Source organism: Anolis carolinensis, chromosome 2, assembly GCF_035594765.1.
Source record: "Anolis carolinensis isolate JA03-04 chromosome 2, rAnoCar3.1.pri, whole genome shotgun sequence".
NCBI classification, from domain to species: domain Eukaryota; kingdom Metazoa; phylum Chordata; class Lepidosauria; order Squamata; family Dactyloidae; genus Anolis; species Anolis carolinensis.
Window position 1 is genome coordinate 194,219,906 of NC_085842.1, and position 23,687 is coordinate 194,243,592.

The 23,687-nt window shown below is 39.9% G+C and overlaps 1 long non-coding RNA gene across 1 annotated transcript in view; it reads left to right on the forward strand.

Moving 5' to 3' along the window:
- The first annotated feature begins 266 nt into the window (after positions 1-266).
- The window catches only part of LOC103277731 (uncharacterized), a 97,856-nt gene continuing 74,435 nt past the window's right edge, over positions 267-23,687 (forward strand). The window contains exon 1 of the long non-coding RNA XR_010003194.1: positions 267-334. This is a non-coding gene — a long non-coding RNA (uncharacterized LOC103277731). The remainder of the gene's footprint in view (positions 335-23,687) is intronic.

Below are 23,687 nucleotides of genomic sequence, written 5' to 3' on the forward strand. Positions count from 1 at the left end.
AGGGTCAGTTGCGGTTCCTGGTTGGCAGCCTCTGAGAAGCAGTACAGTTTCAGGAACAGAGGGGAATGAGGAGTAGGGGGTGGAATGGAGGGATTGCGGAGCCCCTGAAAGTTGATTTTCCATCCGTCCAGCAAAGAAGAAGAGTTTCAGTATGTGATGCCCTGCCAAGGGAGGAGAGGGGCTGGCATTGGCGGCAGCAGGGTGGGACAAGGGGAGGGCTGTTGGAACTGATGCTGGCTTGGCAGCCCTTCTGTAAAGCAGAATTGTCTGGCTTCTGACTGCTGCAGACGTTTGCAAGGGCAAGAAGGGACCATCAGGCCCAGGCAGTAGATAGGTAGGTACAGGGGCCAGTGTCAGGGGAGGGGGTGGCTGGCTGCATATTTATGTGTTGACATATTGAGCAAAATATTTAGACCCTGCTTTTCTTTTTACTTTATGAAATGGCCAAGGTGCCTAAAAGCACACACACATGCAAAGTGTCAAAGTGATGACACAGTATTAAAAGAGCATTATCCTGAATCAGCATTAAAACACTGGCAGGGTAGTGAACAGGAAAACTGTATATTGCTATGTCTGTATCAGGGTGGGAGTAGGGTGAAAGGGAGCAACTGGACTGTGATGGAGGGCTGCTCCACAATCTGTTATACCACAATGACATCCCATTGAGAGGGAGGGGATGGAAACTGATAACATTTTGAAAGTTGAACCCCCACAGCACACAGGAAGAGAATGCAAGTCATTTTTGTGGGGAGGTACTTGCCTTTCATTTTAAAAAGTTGTACAATATTGGTTTGGATTAGCAAAGTTGTCCTATCATTGCTCTTCCCATCTCTCTCTCTCCCCCTCTCCCCCTCCCTCCCTCTCTATCTCTAAATCTCTCTCCCATACATATCCAGAGCTAAGAATGCTGTCCTTTATCTTTGCAATGGAATTTATGCTGGTAATTTCCATGCTATCTTGCACACAGGTCAGAAAAGTAGGAAAACTGCATGTTTTCCCCACACCCCACAATGCCAATTTGTAACCAAAGCATAAAAAGATGCCTGCATTAATGGTCAGCATGCAGTTTTTTACTTTGTAGTGGCAACAGCAGAAACAATCTAAAAGATGTGTTGCAGTTGGAGGCAAAAATCAGGTTCCCATTGGGCTTTGGCAAACATTGCAAACTTCCTTAATTTTCATAGTACTCCTGTGCAATCTGAGGCAAGCTGCTGTGCATTGCCTAAGAGTATGCCCACTGGGTTGACTCAAGACATTTTGCTGCCTGAGGAAGAATGGCAAACAATGCCATTTCATTCAAAGCCATGGTTCCTGATACTCAAGGTCTTTTGACAACTAAGGCAGATAATCCTCCCTGGGGAAACAATATAACATAATAAATTAATAACTAATAACTTTTCCACCTTTTTATTATGCCTCAGGATGAAGCACTGCCTCACTTGGCCTAATAATAGGGATGGCTTTGTACCTTGCTCTGCATCATGATAGTCTTTTATGGTGGCCCTTTTGCCATTCACTTTCTCCTCTCAACCCATCCAAGTAGAGTTCTCAGCATGTGGCATCTCAAACACACAAGACAGTATCAAGAATGGTAAGATATATAAACTGGCAAGGATTATCCACTGATGACGATGACTACTACTACTACTACTACTTATTATTATTATTATTATTATTATTATTATTATTATTATTCAATATTCAATAAAGAGGGAAAATGACTTTCATTCTAGAAGTGTTGAAAATTAGTGAATGTACTATTCCTAGAAGTCTTCCCCCCCCCTTTAAAAAAAATATTTTAAAGCTAGACTTTTGCTTAGGCACTTAGTGCTGGGACCAGCCAGGCCTTCCTGCTAGATACATTGCACATACAACTGAAACCACTACCTGAAAAGGCCCTGCAGTCCTCCATTTGGCAGTATCACCCTAGAACAAAACCTCAAATGTTGGATGTCCATATAGGAGTGGGCAGCCAGATATTATTAAAATTAATAACACTAATGCTAATAAGCATGTAGAATTGGCACAGGTTATTTTGATGCACAAAAGAGTAGGTCATGAATATAATAACCACAGTAACAGTAATGCTGTCTACAGTGCCTCTAGAAGTGACAAGGTTGTGTCCATTAGCTCAAAACATGTGACTTGTGGAGAGAGAGTGTGTGTGTATTGGGACAGATTAGGCTCAGGGCAATGGTCACAGTCAGAGGTCTGTAATGCAACATGCATCCAAATGGCCATTCAGTATAGCATGGAAATTGCTGTACATTCTGTATGGTGTTAGCATTAGGCTAAAAATATAGGAAGTAGAGATAGACTAGGGATTAGAAGTACAAGAATTTACTTATTACACATAAATCCTTACAGGTCTTGAGGGAGTCTAATAGCCATTACCCCACCTATCTTTGATCTTATCTTGAATAGTAATTTTTTTTTAACTTGAGAAAGAAAATTTAAAGTACCACTTGAAATCTGATGTGTCTAGCAAATAATCTACCTTAGCATTCACCTCACAATTAGCACGATTCCAAGAGACAACTATATTAGTATTTATATGGGAGCCCCCGGTGGCACAGTGGGTTAAAACGCTGAGCTGCTGAATTTGCTGACTGAAAGGTCGGCGGTTCGAATCTGGGGAGCAAGGTGAGCTCCCCTGTTAGCCCCAGCTTCTGCCAACCTAGCAGTTAAAAAACATGCAAACGTGAGCAGATCAATAGGTATCGATCCAGTGGGCAGGTAATGGCGCTCCATGTAGTCATGCCGGCCACATGACCTTGGAAGTGTCTACGGACAACACCGGCAGTTTGGCTTAGAAATAGAGATGAGCACCAACCCCTGGAGTTGGATACGACTAGACTTAATGTCTGGGGAAAACCTTTACACACACACACACACATACACATATATATAACTTAGCAGCACCCTTGAAACTAACTAGGAAGAAGACCATTCTAGGGGATGGATTGCGAACGTTAATGAAGTGCTGTGCTGCCATACTCTCCCCACACAATGCCATATGGTAATGGCAACCCATGGCAACCCACTCCATACCTTGCCAGGCAGTCTTGGCTTTGGTGGGCCCTGGCACTGATACAAGTTTTCTAAGCAGGAGCTTTGGGTAGGCAAAACAAATAGCTAAAGAGCTCTTTGATTTCTGTTCATAGGCAGCACAATGTCTCGGCATCAGGGGCACTAGAATGTCAGTTCAACAAAACTAGATCTTTGAAGAAAAACAGTCACGTTGGTAGGAGCCTTGGGTCTCTTGGATTTACTATGGACTATTCCACAGTAGTTTTTAAAATTATGGATTGATTGGAGGAACAATGAGTCTAGGATGCTAAGGCAGTCATTTCAGGCATGAATTTGGGGGCAGATTTAGGAAAGTTGCATTTTGACAACAGGGCCCCGAACTCTTGCTCCTCAGCCAATATGGGCAGTCAGTTTTCCATACTCTGGATACAGTGTACTATTGCTGGGAGCAGAGTGGGAGGTGTGTAGATCTGACTCACATAGGACAATTCCCCGCAGTTCTCTAGAAGACCAGCAATAGAAGATTCATAGTTGAGGCTTGCACCAGGCTGGGCACACCAGTCAGCACTTTCTGTCCCTCTGGCTTAATTTTTAGGTTGTGGAATGTCTTAAAACGATTAACTTAAGATTCTGGTGCTGCTGCCCCAGATCACACTATGTGTACGTTCACATACAGAGACACGCAGATGTGCGGGAAGGCACTGGAGCTTTTCTAGAAAGTGTTTTGCAGGAAGGGAACTCTTTTTTTGAGTTAGTCCACATGGGAGTTGTATTAGGAAACAATTAGATCAGAACAGGAAAATGTACAGGCTAATTAGTATGGATAGTTTCATTATATAATTTGTCAGTAGGCAGTACTAGACTTGACTATATTGAGACAGTGGGGAGTGTCTCGTTACTCCTCTGTTCTTGTTGGGAAAACAATAAAGTTCTTGTTGAGCTTCATGGCTGGTGTGTCTTCCAAGTGCTGCATACAGATAAGTAGAGAGACTACGTATTTGGAATTCTTGTCTCAGTCATGCGATAAACTATTTTAGCTTGGCTATGTGCAAGCACCCATTCTATAAGAATAATATGTAACACATTTTTTGTTCCTGGGTTATACCTAATTGGTTTTATCATAAAAATATGGAAAAGGCTTATTAAACTGCAGAAACTTAGTTTTTGTGGGACATCCTGCAGTACATTTTGCTCTAATGAGATAAATATCTCATAGAATCTCAATATATTCAACATAGTTTGTGACAGCACACAAACCAAGCTTCTGGAGTATAACAACTACTTTCAAAGTAAGTACCACACACTTAAACAAAAATAACCAGGAAGATATTTTTTTCTTTGTTTTATCTGCACCTCGCAGCTCATTTAAAATTACCATATACTGGTTTTTCATTGGGGTCAATGCTGAATCTCACAGTTCCTGTACCAAATAGCCTCCAAGGATGCAATGGGGCAATTTTAATCAGAAAACGCTACACATAATGCTTTCCATTCCCACTGCATATAATGTACTGCAGTCCTGATTCTCTTTCCAGTGAAAAATGGTTATTATTGTGTGCCTTCAAGCCATTTTCAACTTATGATGAAACCCGACTACAGAGTTTTTTTATGCCTGAGAGTGTGGACCTAATAGTTTTCCATGGTCAAGCTGGGAATTGAACCCTGATCTCCAGAGTTGTAGTCCAGTGCTCAAACCACTACATTTTGCTGGCCTTAGAAATATTTCCAGTGAAAAATAAGTTTAATATCAAGTACATTCTGGCTCTTAAGGGATAGCCAAACTGTAGCACTGGTTGATTCTGCTTGTCTTATACTCCATTTCCCTTTCTGTAGCAGCACGTGCTTATACTTCACAGCAAAAGTCTGGAAAAATTGAACGACAATGTCCATAATCCTCCAACCAGTTTGACCACTGGCCATGCTGATGAAAGATTCTGCAAATTGTAAATGTAAAAGTATTTTTTCCAAATTCTCTTAATGACTCTTTAAATGACCTGCTTTACCCTGCAGGGTTTTTTGTTTTCTTGACAGTCTCTTATGTAGCTATGCCAATTTTCTACATAGTTTCAGTGCAAATAAAGTAGGTTTATACAACTGCAAACCTCCCCCAATTTTATTTTTCCTTTAAAGAAAAACATAGCACGGGAGACGTGCGAAACCTGCCTGCACATTCACAGGATAGTCCAATTTATTTCAACCTACCATAATTCCGAAAATATGTGACACTGTAGCTATAAACTCACATGGGACTTATTTAAGAGCAGACAAAATATAGATGATAAAGTAAATTATAAGCAATTGGAGCCAGCTGCACCACAATGGAGAGGCCACCTGTAAGGGTAAACATGTCCACAGTACAGAAATAGTATGAAGCAGTGTGGACTAGCAATGCAAAGTAAAAAGTGGCCACAATTTGATAAAAATAAGTAGATATTAATTGCTGCATTTAGTAATTTATTTGATTGATTGATATCGCATCTTTCTCCCAAAACCTGAACAGAAGGTAAATGTTTAAAACGTACATATAAACATTTTTTAAAAAATTAAAATCCTATAATATTAAAATCAATTTAATTAAATGCAATATAAAGTACAGGAATAAAGAAAACCGCCACCCATTAAAAACCTTCTCCCGAGAAAGATCGATTGCCAAATTGCAAATGAATACAAAGGTCTGAGCTTGGGGAAAATGTATTTGTTTTCCACTGCTAACATCTTTCACTTTGAATACTGAAATGCATTTGGGGGTGGGGGGTGGGGGTGGAAGTCTATAAATACAACAACACTTTTAAAGTATTCAGATTTTGTACTATTTCCTAATAATCAATATTCAATCATTTGATTTCTTTTACATTCTTGATAATCTTGATTCACTTGTAAGCTGTGTAATGCTGTTTACTTCTGAATTTTACTTTCCTCCTATTATAGAATATCTTATCCTTAAAATGTTATTCTAGAAGGTCACAAAGACGCTTCAAATATGTATATATTTTACTCTTTTTAGGGTAACCTCTAGACAGCAATGCCTCCGTTAGCCAATAGACTAGTAAAAAAACATAGCTATTACTTGGAAAAAAATAATTCTGCTTTGAATCCCCAATCAGCCATGGAAAACCACTGGATGATCTTGGGCAAGTCACACACTATCAGGCTAGATCTGCAGTTCCATATAATGCCGTTTTAAAGGCATTGAACTGCATTATAGAGGTCTACATTGACCATATCTTACAGTTCAAACTGCATTATACGGCAGCTAGGAAGAAGAAAAGGACAACCACCCTCTGAAAAAATCTTGCCAAGAAAATCCCATGGTTGCTGCAAGTCAGAAATGGCTTCGAAGGCATGTAAAAACAAGAAACAAAGTGGGGCTTCTCTGGACATGAATGAGATGTGTAGGGAGCTATCCAGGCATAGCACTACATTCTCCTTTTAACTACATGGCTTCCTTTTGTGTTTTGGTGAGGCTATAGAGACCTCTGGGTGAGAAATAGAAATGCTGCTCCCAAAACTGCAAATTTGGAGTTTAGTCTTAGGGCCCTTCCACACAGCTGTATAAAAATCACATTTAACAGGATTGTATGGCAATGTGGAATCAGGCAACCCAGTTCAAAGCAGATATTGTGGATTATCTGCCTTAATATTCTGGGTTATATGGCTGTGTGGAAGGGTCCTTAGAGAAAAGGAAAAGCAACCCCGCTCTAAACAAATTTTACCAAGAAAACCCAGTGATGAGGGTCAAAATTTACTTGAAGGCATGCAACAACAAGCTGCAAATCCCAGGATTCCAGGAGATGGAACCAGGATAGTTAAAATGGAGTCACAGTGCTATCGTGTCTTTGGAGCAGAGATTTCCAAACATTTCATACTGGTGATACATTTTTGAGAAATGCCTAATTTTGTGTCACAGTAATTCAGTTTTACCAGCAAACTAGAGGTTTTTTTAAAAAATTGTGTCTGAAGCGACTTGAGAACATACTACATACTACGTTGCCCAGGGGCTGCTTGGATGTGTTACTATCTTGTGGGAGGACAGTAACACATCCAATGTCCCTTCAAGCTAGAGCTGACAGATGGAAGCTCATCCCATCTTGTGGATTCGAACTGGCAACCTTCAGGTCAGCAGTCTAGCAGGCACCAGGGTTTAACCCATTGAGCCACCACGGCTCCTTAGCTGGAGGTTAAACCAACCCCTTAGAAGAGATACCAACACATATATAAACTGCAATAATGAAATGTACAGGCACAGAAATATCTCATTAAAACATTTCTTTTATATTTTTCAAAATATACGATTTATTGCTTATTTCACATAGATTCAGAGGTTTCTTGTTACATTCATGTGACACATCTACAAACTGCAGTTGACAGTAACATGTGGCGAGACACAGTTAGGAAAGTTCTGCTTTAGGGGATGCCTGGCTTATAAATTTTGCCATGTAGCTTTTAACTCAGGACCTTATCACATTAGGATGTACTCAATTTCTATCCGTATACATTCCTTATTTTTAAAGGACTGAATGCACACTGTATTCAGACAGGATGCATACCGACCTCATCACACCTAATTCTTACATTTTGAAAATACTGTGCTTTGACTCATCACACCACAGAAGGCTGGCTCCTCACAATCCATTTGAATGCCTCCTTACATCTCTATGTTATTATTTATTCCCTAATATTGCACAGTGATGTCGCCTGGAAGTCTTGGAACTACCGTTCTCTCAAGATTTTAGCTGACAGAATAAATATTGATTTTATGATCACCCATAAAACTAGCACCTCAGAACTGTATTAAATTTAAAAACACGATTAGAATCCCTTATGCAATTACTCCTTTTCTGTGACATTTTGAAGACGGATTTCAACTAATTACTGATGGAATGAAACAAACATCATGTGATAGGACTAGTTCCGAATTGCATTCAAAGAATCTGACAAAAAAAGTATATCTGAATGTGATAAGGTCCTACATCTTGGGTCCTTTCACAATTTGTTGTCACTCCTTGTGATGTTCCAATCAGTTTATTTGAAATATCAGCAGCAATAAGTATTGTCCATGTGTGGGTGTAGTGTGTGTCAGGTATACTACTCAGGAACCTGTCACTTGCAAACAGCTGCCTGGATGGATTTTGCTGACTTTGGGATGTTGTAGTAGTAGTAGTAGTAGTAGTAGTAGTAGTAGTAAAATAATAATAATAATAATAATAATAATAATAATAATAATAATAATAATAATAGCAACTTTATTTTTATTTCCCGCCTCCATCTCCCCCCAGGGACTCAGGATGGCTAACATGGGGCCAAGCCCAAATAATCACAATAGAACAGAATAAAATACACACATAAACACAACATCACCAACGAATAATATTAAAATGAAGCAAAACGTATTTGTACACAATAACATAGTGATAAGATAAAATAAGAGGCCACCATTTAAAGCAGGACAAAAAATAACCTAAAAAAAACTGTGCCAAAGTGTAAGGGGTGTATATTATAAACTTAATGGGCGAGGAAGTATTTAATGGGAGAATTGGAGGTGGGATGTAGTTTTGATGCTTTTGAAATAATTTTTGTTACTAGGAGTTGAAATGACATTCTTACTTAAGTGTAACAAAATGAGCGTCAGCAAGCAGGAAGCATTTTTTACATCTCTCAATACAACTGTGTGAGATGAGAGCAATTCTGTCAAGGAGACGTGGGAAGGGCTGAAGTCTACTTCTTGACATGCTTAAAGGCAATTGGTTGTTCATTTTGCTTCACCATTAACAAAGAAAGGGAGCCCCGGTGGCGAAGTGTGTTAAAGCACTGAGCTGCTGAATTTGCAGACCGAAGGGTCCCAGGTTCAAACCCCGGGAGCAGCGTGAGCAGCTGTTGTTAGTTCCAGCTTCTGCCAACCTAGCAGTTCGAAAACATGCCAATGTGAATAGATCAATAGGTACCGCTCCGGCGGGAAGGTAACGGCACTCCATGCAGTCATGCCGGCCACATGACCTTGGAGGTTTCTATGGACAACGCCGGCTCTTCAGCTTAGAAATGGAGATGAGCACCAACCCTCAGAGTCAGACATGACTGGACTTAACGTCAGGGGAAACCTTTATCTTTACCGAATAAAGAACGAGATGGTTGGAGGTTCAGTTTGTAAAATCTTATCCCATACTGAAGTGAGAGGAGTTGAAATCTGTCTCCCTCCATATAGTTTAGCTCACTCCATTTCCTTTGCTTCAGGCCTTTCAGGCTCACCGACTGGAAGTGAGGGGTCCTGAAGGAAATCTGTGAAGCAGTGGAGTCTCAAATTGCTTCCAGACAGCAGGAAATTGCGTGCAAAAACGGGTTAAAGTAATCTGTTTTCGCTCACATTGGAGTCCACACTGCCCACCCCAAACCCCGTAATTTCCCTCCCAGGTGGCTAGATGCTGTCCTGATTGTAATCAGGCTAAGTCAGCCACCCCCAAACCTCACATTTAGACCTCACCCCCCCCTTCTCCTCACGTGCCATTTTGGCACGGCAGAAGAACTTTACAAGCCGGCTCCGTGCCTGGCAGACACTTTCAGGTAAGTTTTAGAGCCTACATTTGGGGTTTGGGGGGAGGGGGTGGGTGTCCTCTTGGTTTTTTTGGGTTACAGAAGTCCGAAAAACTGAGAGTGATGTGTGTATTGGGCCTGGGGATCATGTGACGGAGTCCCCGAGCCCAATCCTCAAAGGGCCCACACCAGGTAAGGCCCAGATCTTATCTAAGATCAGGATCTTACCAGGTGTTTCTCTGATTTTTTTCTGAATTAATTTGGTTTTATCAGAGGTGTTGTTTGGCTGTCTCTGGTACTGAGACAGGTCCCTGATTTTGGATCTGTCTGGATGGGCCCTCCGCTGCCCTCACCTGTAACCTATTGTTGATGTTTAAATTAGGCACTCCTCAAATTATTTGCATACTAACTTAAGTACCTTGCAATGCCCAGGTTAGATCCTTTCTAACGCTATTTATATGAAATAGTCATTCTTTGCTCCCATTAGAAAATGCGTAAGGATGTGGGTGAGCTACAACTCCCAAAATCGTGGGCGAATTTCTTTCAAAGTATTCAAACTTGGACATGTTGGGTATGTGTACCAAGTTTGGTCAAGATCCATTGTTGGTTGAGTTCAGAGTGCTCTCTGGATGTGGATGCACTATAACTCCCAACCTCCAAGGTAAATTCCCTCCAAACCCCAGCAACATTTAAAGCTGGTCATGTTGTGTATGTGTGCCACATTTGGTTGAATTCCATTGCTGGTGGGAATCACAGGGCTCTTTGGATGTGGGTGAACTGCAATTCCTATTATCCAGGGTCTCTCAAAATCGTGGGTCAATCACCTCCAAACCCCTCCAGCATTTTCTGTGGACATGTGGGGTCTGTGTGCCAATTTTGGACCAAATGTGTCATCAGTGGGAGTCACAGTGCTCTCTGAAAGTGGGTTAAATAAGTAGATGCCACTATTTCTGAAACACTCAGACAAGGAGAGACAGAAAAGTTGGAAGAAAAGCAAAAAGGATGAAACAAAAAGTAAATTTCATTATTTCCCACTTACACTGGGAGATGGAGAAAAGTTGGATGAAAAGCAGGAAGGATGAAAAAAAATTCTTACTTTTTCCTTGCCTCTACAAACTTGTCACACCTCTTCATATATACCGTACAAGACATAATTCAATTATTTGCACAAATATATACACTGCTTTACAATGAAAAGTGATATAGTCCGTAGAAAGGTTCATTCACTGCTAGTTGTGAGTCCTTGCTTAAAACTCAGCGTTAAAATACCAGCCACATATTAATGAGTACACATCTAACTGTTACATCATGTAATACAGGTTAAGCATTCCTAAATTGAAATTGCATAATTTAAAAAATTCCAAAATCTGAAATTATCCACATGGGTATTTGAAATAGTTATACCTTTGCTATCTGACAGTTTAGTGCACCCTAACTTTGTGTCATTCACAAAATTATTTAAAATATTTTATGAAATTATCTTCAGGTTGTGTATAATAAAAGTATACTTTAAACATAAATGACTTTTGTGATCAGATCTGGGTACTATCTCTAAGATATTTCATTACATCTGTATATGCTATACAGATATTCGAAAATCTGAAAACAATCCCCACAATCTAGGGCTGGATCTACACTGCCATATAATCCCGTTTCAGAATTATTATTGTTATTATCATTATTTTTATGTTTATTTATACCCCATTTTTTTCTTGCCACAAGGAGGCTCAAAATGGTTTACTTTAAAAACATTTCAATGCAATTTAAATTCTAAACATATACAAACAGTATTAAACATCATTAATATTCGAGACAATTCAGATTAAATCCATAAAAACATAAAATCACAACACCCCCAACTAGATCTTGGACACCTTCATCTTTAAAAGCCTGCCTGAATAAAAAGGTTTTAGCCTGCTGCCAGAAGGACGGCAGGGAGGGGGCCGTTCTGGCTTCCCTGGGAAGAAGGGATTTCTAGAGTTGAGGGGAAGCCACTGAGAAGGAAGGCCCGCTCTCTCATTCCCACAAACCAGGCTTGCGATGGAGGTGGGACCAAGAGAAGGGCCTCTCCTGAAGATCTCAGGGCCCGGGCAGGTTCGTAGAAGGGGATGCGGTCAGACAAATAGCCTGGACCTGAACCATCTAGGACTTTCCTTGTGCCCGGAGACAAACTGGCAGCCAGTGGAGGTGCTGCAACAGTAGGGTTGCCCACTCCCTGCAGTCAGCCCTAGCTAACCACCTGGCTGCAGCTCCTTGGACCAACTGAAGCTTCCAAGAATTAACTTCATTCAACTGGATTTATATGACAGGGTAGAATCATATATTCCAGTTCAATGCAGTTAATCTGCATTCTGAAACTGGATTATATGGCAGTGTAGATCCAGCCTCAAACACTTCTGGCCCCAAGGATTTCAGATAAGGAATACTCAACCTGTATAACAAAAAGACTGATGTAACAAATATAATAATAATAATAATAATAATAATAATAATAATAATAATAATAAGTTGTATGTTTTCTGGGCTGTATGGCCATGTTCCAGAAGTATTCTCTCCTGACGTTTCGCCCACATATATGGCAGGCATCCTCAGAGGATGCCTGCTGTAAATGTTGGTGAAATGTCAGGAGAGAATACTTCTGGAACATGGCCATACAGCCCGGAAAACATACAACAACCCTGTGATCCTGGCTATGAAAGTCTTAGACAACACAATAATAATAATAATAATAATAATAATAATAATAATAATAATAATAATAATAATAATAACTGCAAAAGGCCATCCTGCTGGGATCTGCACGCATCATCCGAAAATACATCACACAGTCCTAGACACTTGGGAAGTGTTCGACTTGTGATTTTGTGATATGAAATCCAGCATGTCTATCTTGTTTGCTGTGTCATAATAAAATAATAATTTTGTTTCTTAAATCCCGCCTTCATCTCCCCGAAGGGACTCAGGGCGGATCACATGGGGACAAGTCCTAAAAAACATCAGTTGATATACAATCAAAACACAAAATAGTAACAGAATTAACATGATACAACAACCATTTAAAACATCTAAAATAAACACAACCATATCAATTAAAAAGCGAATAAATTATTCAGGTTGCATGGAGGGGCAATGATAGAATGGACAGCAGTATTATCTATCAAGAATTATGTCATGTGGATGAAAAGCAATGTCAGAAACACAGTTGTGTAATCTCTCACTTCTGTGCAACTGGAGATCCGTTCACAGAAATCACTGAGGACTCACAAAATTGCTAAAAATGCCCTAAAATTGCTAACAACTCACTCCAGGGCTGGCTATGTGAGTCTGTTATTACAGGAAGGTCTGGAAAGACACAAACAAAACAAAAAAAAAACCCTGAGAATTTTTGCCCATAAAGTGGACACCAGGGATTTTATTGTCTCCTCACTATTTTGAATAACCCCAGCATAAGCAGTCAAAGGTTGGATTTACACTGCCCTATATCCCAGGATCTGATCCCAAATTATCTGCTTTGAACTGAATTATATGAGTCTACACTGCCAGATAATCTGGGATAAGAAGATAATCTGGGATCGGATCCTGGGATATAGGGCAGTGTAGAAGGGACCTAAAATGTGAGATTGTACCCGGCATGTTACCAAGCAGAATTTGAGATGTGTGTGTCCACGATTCTCATCACTTCTACTTGCAGATATTAAATAACAGTCAAAAGCGTAATCTTCTACCATGCATATCGTCTTCTATAGAGATGACCAGAGAATTTTTGCGATCCTGTTTCCTCCATTTGTGTATAAACCTTTACTTTACCTATTTGCTTCCTACCCCGCTGCTTCCCCCCAGAAGACATTTGTTTTATCAGCTGAAGAAAATGAAGTATTTTCATAGTTATATTTAAGGCCCCCATCAATTTAAAATAACTTACCAAATTTGGAGGAGGAACAAATTTCCTTATTTTTGTAAATTCTGCATTTTTCTTGATGAAAGCTGTAACCCAGTCAGTTTTAATCATGAATTTTCAACTCGCGTCTGGTGTTTTAATCTTTGTTCTGTGTATTCTAATATGTATTTTATAGAATGTTTAAGATTATGATATGTTTTTAGCTATCGTGCTTCAGATCATGAATAAAGGAGGGTAAGAAATAAAATTATTATTATTATTATTATTATTATTATTATTATTATTATTATTATTATTATCACCAAACCCCAAACAATTCTGGATCTTGCAACACAGGAATTGGCCATATCAGCCAGCAAATAGGTCCTAAATATGTTGGGTATTTTCATCACTTGTGTGGCATTTCAAGAATATTTCTGTATTGAGTATATTATTTTGATCTATTAAAAACATGATTGTAGCACAGTTTGGTATATTAATTACAGAGAGTAAAAAGTGCATTATTCTGCTGCGTGTTTGCTTTAAAATGTCAATTCTTTTTCAATACTACTTTGTTCCTATTTTATTTTTGAATTGTATTGTATTTCACTTTGGAGTGGACAAGAAAATGATTTATACCTACTTTTAATAAATAAATATATTTTAATAATCCTATAGAATTTTGCATTCTGGAGCGGATTATAATGTGTATTGTGTGTGTGTGAATTTTAGGACTCTTTTGCTTTTATATTTTATTATACTATAGTTGTGCAGGCAAGCAAGAAAGTAATTTATACAGTTTTAATAAAATAAAATAACTATTTTTAACAATCATTAGGCAAATGCTGTACTCTGTGGTTGACAAAGTGTGTGTGTATACATGTTTGAGGCCTCTTTTGCTTTTACAGTTTGTTAGATTTCACATTCGATGTGAAGGGACGTAATTTGTACATACTTTTAATAAATAAAAACTATATTTTTTAATAATCATTAAGCAAAAGTTATGATCTGTGGCTGACAAAATGTGTGTGTGTTTGTTTGGGGTCTCTTTTGTTTTTATATTTTATTATATTTCACTTGCGTTGTGAAGGAAAGTGATTTATACATACTTTTAATACATAAAATAACCCCAAGTTGAATACTGCACTGTGCAACTGACTTCAAAATGTAGGTGAGTGGGTGTTTTGAAACATTTCCTGCTCTAGTTGCACTATTAATACTGTATACAGAGAAAGCAAAGCACAGCATACAGCAGGGCTGGCGTTTCTCTAGCAGTTGAGCCAGGTGTCTCAATTGCGTACCTCGCTGCCTATTAAACCCCCAGGACTGTCTTTCCAGAATATAGGGAGGCAAGAAGGAACCCAGGAATGTTGGTGTCTGTTTCCTCCCCCCTCCTCCTCCTCCTCCTCCTCCTCCTTTTTCTTCTTTCACTTCTTTCAAATGTGAAGATTTGCTTTTCTTGTTTAGTCTGGTCTGCTGCCTGCTAGCCGTCGCTCTCCATGGAAAGCATATCCTGGAGGGGGGCAGGGTGGGTATGTTGGCATGGCTAGAAGGGAAGGGGTGGCACAGGGAGACTGGCAAAGCTGCCAGCCAGGGGCAGACTGGGTCATGGCTGTTGGCATCAAGTCTCTGCCTTCTCTGTGTGAGCTGCATTAGTGATAGAAACGCAATGCCCCCTTCGGACAATAAAGTGCTCTCCCCTCCCCAACCCAATCACCCCCTAATCTGATGCCAGGGCTTTGGAGATGAAGTTCCCATCGCTGGAAGAAAACAGATGCCACCCCCTATTCAGCAGGCTGGTATAGAGCACAACAATGGCCCAGCACACAGCCTGTGCCAACTGAGGGGGGCACCCTATTGAGCATGCCTCTCCCCAAATAACAGCTGCACAGAGACGGCTTAGGAGAGGAAACCTCTGCCAAACCATCCCTACCCGGGGCATGGGGTGGGGAAAGGGATTGTGGCTTCTTTACGGAGAGTGCCCAGGGCAGACAATTGCCCTCCTCCTCGGCTGCAGGGATTTCACAGGTTTCCGCGCGCCTCTCGAGCGTCACCATGGCACCTTCTTGGCACACTCTGCCCATGCAAGACAGAGCCGGCGTTGCCATGGCACCGACGGGCACCTCGTCAATCGAGGCTTTGTTCAAAGTTCTACCCCTTGAAACTGGAATTTCAGGACATGAGAGGCGGCTGAAGGGAGATCCTATCCTGGGCCCAAAATATCCCCCTCCCCATCAGCCAGAACTCCAGACACCCCTCTCCCCAGATATCTCCTGCTTGCCACAGACTCTTTGCTTTAAAGGCCTAGCTGAATAGGCCTCCGTCTAATTACAAAAAAATCGGCAAAGAGATGGCCCAATACAGTCTAGCCTTCTTGAGGCTGGAAAAAAGGACATACTCATGCACCACAAGAGATGTTTGTGCTTTACACTCACACACAAATGCACACACTGTCTCCAGTAATGCTAGACATTTAAGAATATAGAGTCAGATATTTCACTTCTTGATCTGCCGAAATCTGCTACTTCGGGCTGCTTGTTTACAATATTTCTGCTGAACACAAATTTCCACTTTCTCATCTCTCAGCTGCAGTGACACAATGAGTTAAACCCTTGTGCTGGCTGAACTGCTGACCTAAAGATCTGAAGGTCGGCGGTTTGAATCTGGGAGGCGGGGTGAACTCCCATCTGCCAGACCCAGCTTCCTATGTGGGAACATGAGAGAAGCCTCCCACAGAATGGTAACACATTTGGGCATCCCCTGGACAATGTCTCTGTAAACAGCCGATTCTCTTACACCATAGTTTGCTCTGACGTGATAAAAAAACCCATCAGGCCATGAGATTGTCAATCCTGAGCACATCTGTTTGATAGGGACTAATAGTAACAGAAGAGAGCTGGTGTGGTGTACTATTTGAGCATTGGACTATGACTCTGGAGATCATTGTTTAGATCTCTGCTCAGCCACAGAGATATATTGGGTGGGTTTCAGCATGCCATACTCTCTCAGCTTCAAAAGAAGGGCATTGGCAAACCTTCTCGAAACAACAAAAACTGCAGGAAAGGAGATTCCACCTGAACATCAGGAAGAACTTCCTCACTGTGAGAGCTGTTTGGCAGTGGAACTCTCTCCCCCACAGTATGGTGGAGGCTCCTTCTTTGGAGGCTTTTAAGCAGAGGCTGGATGGCCATCTGTCGGGGGTGCTTTGAATGAGATTTTCCTGCTTCTCGAAGGGGGTTGGACTGGATGGGCGATGAGGTCTCTTCCAACTCTACTATTCTATGATTCTATGATTCCAACTCTTGCCATTAACACCCTGTGATAGGTTTGACATAGGTCAGAAATGATTTGAAAGCAAACAACAAATAGAAACAGAGGAAATGAAGGTGAACAATGTTAAAGAAAGAAGCAACTGATCAGCATGTGCATTAAAGGTCCACTGAAAGAAGTTACACTTTATTCTTGAGGTGGCACCATTGTATTATGAGCATATTTACAGGAGAGGATTATATGCATTTTCTATAGGACTGAGGGTGTGATTCCAGCTTAATCCAAAAACAGAACAACCCATCTTTCTGGACTTCTCTAATGAGTTTGCCTGCAAAAGCTCAGGGATCATTGACCGAGTTGACTTTGGGCAGTGAGGCAGCAAATATATCAATGTTATTTTGTTATTGCTTGAAATGGGGAGAGGAACATAAGGGGATGCTTGCCTCCTACGGCAAAATAGGTGGGTCCGTTATAGGTGTTGTGCGTGGGGCACTGTGCCTCAGGTAGCAAAATGTCTTGTGCCAGCCATGGAGTGATTTGAAGGACTACATCAACCCATCATTATTGTCTTTATAAAGATAACCTCAGTTTCAGAAAGGAGTGTGTTAACATCCACCCTGGTTCGCTTTCATATGTGAAAATCATGTCAGTGTGTCTTCATCTGCGCTTACTCAAGAGAAACTACTTTCTCAGCTGTGAGACGCTTTGCAACCAGAACAAAAGAGACAGCCATGCGATCTCCACACATGATGGCAAACGTAATCGTATGCTTCCTCCCTCCCGCCCCCGTGTTTGTTGGCGCTAAGTTCTGTGACTGTGTAGAAAACCATCCTGGGTATTTCCTTTATACAGAAATTATGCTTTATTAAATAAAATCGCCCATAACTTTTTTTGCTTCCTGAGTCGGAAATTAATCATTTATATAACTTCCCATTTTTGAAAACAAGTTGAAAAAAAAAAAACCTAATCTAAACGTCACTCTTTGATCAGACCACCAAACACAAATGCAGATCTGTGATGCTCAAGAGTGATTTAAAATGTCATATTGACAACAAATTATCAATAATGCCTTAATGAATCATTGTCACACAATCTGAAACCCCTCATTGCTGAAACAGGAATTGTTCTGGCTTACCTGGAAGCATTGTTGAAATCCAGCCTTTCCTAACCCAGTGCCCTTCAGATGTGTTGAACTAAAACTTCCAGAAGCCCCTACATAGGGAGCAATTTGGCATTTGGGGCATGTTTTGAAAAATTGGGAAAACATGTAATGTTAAATGCTGTTAATTTCAATTGTACTTGATGAGTAACAAAAACTACAAGATCACGTGTTGCTTATATGACTCTGAAGCAACACAGGAAGTTGCTAGAAGAATCAAGAATATGAATTATGTATAGGACAGAAATAGTGAAATAATGACAAAATAATTACAAAATCTAACATCTTTATTTATAATTATTTTGAGAATATTATTTGTATGCAGAGGTAATAAAAAGGAGTTTTAGATCTATTTAATTTAGTTATAAATGCTTTAGGTAGGGAGTCAACATGGTGTCATGGTTTAGGTGTTGGACCAGGATTCTGAATACTTGAATTTGAATCCCCTCTAGCTCATGGAATCCTGCTGGGTGAACTTGGGTAAGTCACACTCTCTCAGCCACAGAGGAAGACAAAGGCAACCTCTATCTGAATAAATCCTTCCAAGTCCTGCCCTCCCCCCCCCCCCCAATAAATTGCCAGGAGGTCACCATTAGTCGTAAACAACTTAAAGAGACACAACAATAATATGCTTTAAGTGGTAGATGTTTTAGGTCTACCTAATTACAGGCAATCCCCGAGTTAAAAAACATCCAACTTATAAACAACTCATTATTAAGAATGTGAGTGAGACAACAGGAAGTGAGAGAAATCTACCCCTTGGAAGAGAAATTTACTCTTGAAAGAGTTATTGGGAAAAGGTGTCTCCAATGAAGCTTTATCACCAATCCTTGTTTCCTTAGCAAGCCAAATTTTTCAAAATCCAATGAGGTGAAATCTTCTGAACAGGGGCACAGACAGCAAAGGAAACACCACAGGGGTGTTACCCATTCCCTATGCTATCAAAAGCTTAGATAGATAGATAGATAGATAGATAGATAGATAGATAGATAGATAGATAGATAGACAGACAGACAGACGGTTGGATATACACTTTACCTGTTCCGACTTATATACACATTCAACTTAAAAACAACTCTACAGAACCAATCTTGTTTGTAAATTGGGGTGCCTGTACAGCATATCTACTCAAATGTAAGAAACAATGAGTTCAGTGGGACTTATTATTGGAAAAAATACAGCACAGTCCTAGGCTTTTGAAAATGGCATCTACTCCAAAATATTGTCCCTTTAGCATTTCAACTTTTGTAATTCCAATTCTGTAAAGATTCCTTTATAGAAAACAGTTTGACTTTATTTAAGGCTATAGATTCAGAAAGAGTCATTTTATTGAAATTGTACTTGGTAATAATAATAACCACAGTTACTATCCAAAACGGGTATATAAGAGTCGTTGGTGATTCATTGTAGTAGGTTACAGACTTTTTCAAATCTACCTTCAAGCTTTAAGAAAACCCTACCCAACCCTCTCCCATTTTGAAATATGTTTCTTTCCATGCACAATTTTTATATAAAGTTTCCCAATGGGAAATTGCTTTAGTCTTTTCCACTTTTAGTAGTCTAGGTTTTCCTTTCACTTTCATTCATTCAGGACATTAATTATATTGCTATTATCACCATTCTAGGCAGCTGTAGAGAGAGTTGAGGACAGCTTCTTTTACCTATATTATATGTTATGCTTCGATAACTGAAGATAACATTCTATTAAATACCTTTAAAGATATTTAATTTGTGATTTGATTTTCTGAAAGAAAGGTATGAAACATTCAAATGTTTTCCATCCAATGAAATGTTGTACTTTTCATAGAGTGAAAGGCTATCCACGCAAAAGCAACATAGTTGGTGGATTTAATGTATCAAAGTACTAAAATAACCATAGATCAAATATTGAATAGAAAATGAAAGAGAAATAGAAAATTATGGGCATTAAAATAAATTAGAAGTAAAATAGATTATTAAAATAAACATGGTAAAATTTAAATTATAAACATAACATTGAAAGAATCTTGGAAATTAATTTGAATTGAAATACAACCCAACTTCCTTTGAAAAAAATAAAATACACATTCATTTGAACGAATTCCACTAGTTTTAGCACTGGGCTATGACTCTAGAAATCATGGTTCAAATCCCTGGTCAGTCATGGAAACCTGCTGGTTGACCTTAGGCAAGTTACACTCAAATGTCCTCAGGAGAAGACAACAGCAACCCTACTCTGAACAAATTGTTCCAATAAACCCCTGTGATAAGTCAGAAATGACTTGAAGGCATGCGACAACAACAAAGCATGTTTACTGTCAGCCCAGCCTTATGTGGAATTCAAAATGTTTCAGTTCCTGAAATATTACCTGCAAATCTCTTCTTCTTTGATACCTCTTCCAAGACTTTTCACTGTACAGTTCAACAAGTGACTATTTTTAACGGAAAGTTGGTTTTCAGCACAAAAATGGCAAATTTGGAGGACAATTAGAGAGTCCTTACAAATGCAGTGGTTTGAAAAAGAGGCCACCTCTTTTTGGACTCTCAGGGACTGGGTGAATGTTCAAGGCAAATGCCTGAAAGCAGACTTTTGGGGACCTCTCTTGTCTTTTAAAGTCACCTTGGGGAGATAGTAATAATAATAACAATTATTATTTATAATAATAATTATATAATTAATTATTAATAATTAATTATTAATAACAATTATTATTATTAATAATAATTATTATTATTTGAAACACAACAAGATGAGTCCACAGCAGACACTCTGCTGGCTGTTGTACTGGATTACATGCCGGACACTTCCCGGACACTTCCCGACACTTCGGCGAATAATGCGTGCAGATCCCAATAAGGTGGCCTTCTGCAACTGGCAGATGGTAATTTTGTCAGCGCTGATTGTGTTCAAGTGCAGGCTAAGGTCTTTAGGCACTGAACCCAGTGTGCCGATCACCACTGGGACCACCTTGACTGGCTTGTGCCACAGTCTTTGCAATTCAATCTTTAAATACTCATATCGTGTCAGCTTTTCCAGTTGTTTCTCCTCAATCCTGCTGTCATCTGGGATTGCAACATCGACAATCAATACTTTGTTTTTCAACATGATCGTGAGATCAGGAGTATTGTGCTCCAACACTCTGTTTGTCTGAATTCAGAAGTCCGAGTAGTTTAACATGTTCATTCTCTGTAACTTTTTCCAGCTTAGAATCATAGAATTTTAGAATAGTAGAGTTGGGAGAGACCTCATGGGCCATCCAGTCGAACCCTCTGCCAAGAAGCAGGAAATTGCATTCAAAGCACCCCTGACAGATGGCCATCCAGCCTCTGCTTAAAAGCCTCTAAAGAAGGAGCCTCTATCGCGGCTTGTGATCCCACCAGTTCTTTGTTGCAGGCAGATGGTATTTGTGGCACAAGTTCCAACGAATCATCTGAGCAACAGTGTTATGCCTCTGCTTGTAGTCTGTCTGTGAGATCTTTCTGCAGCAGCTGAGGATGTGATCTATTGTTTCATCTGCTTCCTTGCAGAATCTACATTTGGGATCTGTCGTGGACTTTTCATTTTTGACTTTGATGGCATTGGTTCTAATGGCTTGTTCTTGGACTGCCAGAATCAGGCCCTCCGTCTCCTTTTTCAAAGTTCCATTTGTGAGCCACAGCCATGTTTTTTCTTTGTCAATTTGGCTCTCGATTTTTCCCAGGTACTGTCCATGGAGAGCCTTCTTTTGCCAGTTTTCTCTTCTGCTCCGGATTGTGTTTTTACGGTATTCACTCTTTATCTTTTGCATTTGAAGCAGTTTACTACTGTTGACTTCCCTCAATGCTGGTTCTTGACTGCCTTTCACATAATCTGCAGGGCATGTTTCTCTTCTTCTACCATTTGTTTCACTTGCAGAAGCCCCCTGCCTCCTGATTTTCTGGGCAGGTAAAGTCTGTCGACATCACTACATCATCATCATCATCATCATCATCATCATCATCATCATCATCATCATTATTGAAAGTTACACAATGCAGGGAACACTTAGCCCTTTTTCCACTTGCTGTTCCTCTGCTCCAAATTGTCCCTCTGACACAGGACCTCATCACATGTAGCTTTACCAGCATTCTGATTCACCAGACTCCGTGGCAAATCAAGGTGGCAGTGGGGCAGTCCTGGCACCCCGACTGGTAGTTGACACTTCCCCATCCCTTGTGAGATAGCATCGCCGCGTGGCTGATGTCTGGGGGAAGCTATGTTGTTCCTTACGGAATACAGGGCTGCTTTTATGTTGGTGGTGGCAGCATCTTACCACACTGCCACTCCAGTTCATTAATGGAGCCCCACTGGAAGTCGCCCTACGTTGTATGATGAGTGGTATGGGGCTCCATGGGTGAAGTGGGGCAGAAGAATCCTAGGACGCTTATTTTGCCCCATGTGATAAGGCTGATAGACTTTTAGAAGGGGAAAAGGGTAATTCTGGGGCAGTTTATTTCCATCAATTTGTATTTAATGTTTAATTAGTCCCTGAGAGGTTGACTAAAAGAGGACTCACAAATACAACTTTTAACAGCATCTGTAAGTGTAACTGAATCTTCCCAGATCTGTTCCATGATCATTCCTTTCTGATTTCTTTTTTAACTTCCCAGACCAGAATTCAGACTTGTCTAAAAACTCATCAGCAAAGTTCTTTTTATTCCACACTTCAAAGCAATATGTGCATTAATGTTGCCACATAAATCAACTAGACTACTAAATCTTAGCTTACATAGAACAAGGTTAGTATACTACCCTTTCCTAAATCCTACAACACAATAATCCCTTTTCGGGTATTAATAAAATACAGTCCGTGCTTGGAGGAAGAATCTGTTGTACACAATAGACTTTTTCTTCACCGCTGCACCCTGACTTTTGCTTTTCCATTAACTATTTCTGCACAAAGGCTACACAAATTCAAGCTACATTTGCCTACGTTTCATATAAACAATCTGATTCCCTGCATTTCGCTTCCAGGTATCCATTTTAACAGTGTTTGAATAGGGGCCTTGGAATATGGAGGAAAAATCTCGTTCTGAAAACCATGATAAGCTTCTTAATTTTTTTGTTCATTTGTGTGTATGTTGTGTGTAGGAGAGATTTTTTTTGCTGCCTCATAAGGGGAAAAGCTTTCCCCAAAACCCCATATTGAAACAAAATAATGAAACAATAAATTTATGCACAGAATTAATCATGAATGAAACAGGAAAAATGCTAAAGCATATTGTCTAATAAAAGGCCAAACTCCAATAAATATTTAAACAACAGTAGCTAAAGCCATATCAACTCAACAGCCTATAAAAAGCTAAGCAAGGGCCAAAGAAAACAACTGCATCTTAAGAGCTCTTCTAAAGGCACGTAATGACCTTTAAGAGCTCTTTTAACCCCCTGTATTAATAATAAAAGATGTTGCATATATGTGTGGATAATCTGAATGTGATGAGTGGTGAAGTCATGATTCTGTCTCAAAAAAAGATCTCAAAGCTTTTCTGTTTGGTTCGAAGAAGGGTGCCCCCAAAAGGCCTTTGAATCCCACTCCGATTCACAGCTTCGCTTTAAGAAATAAGAAGCTCAGTGATCATCTCCAGTTTGTCTGTTCATTTGTTTATGCCCGTTAACTCACTAGTTTTCTTCATAGTCTCTCTAGTTTGCATTTGCAACCTATTGTGTATTAAAATCTTGGGTAAATATTAGTTATAATGTTTAAAATGGGAAATATGCAAGTAGGAAGGAAATTTGAAAAGAAAGACACAAATATTATTTAAAAGACATGGATTAGAAGATGACATCTTGGCTTTTTTTGTAGAAACAATATAACAAGTCCTATGATA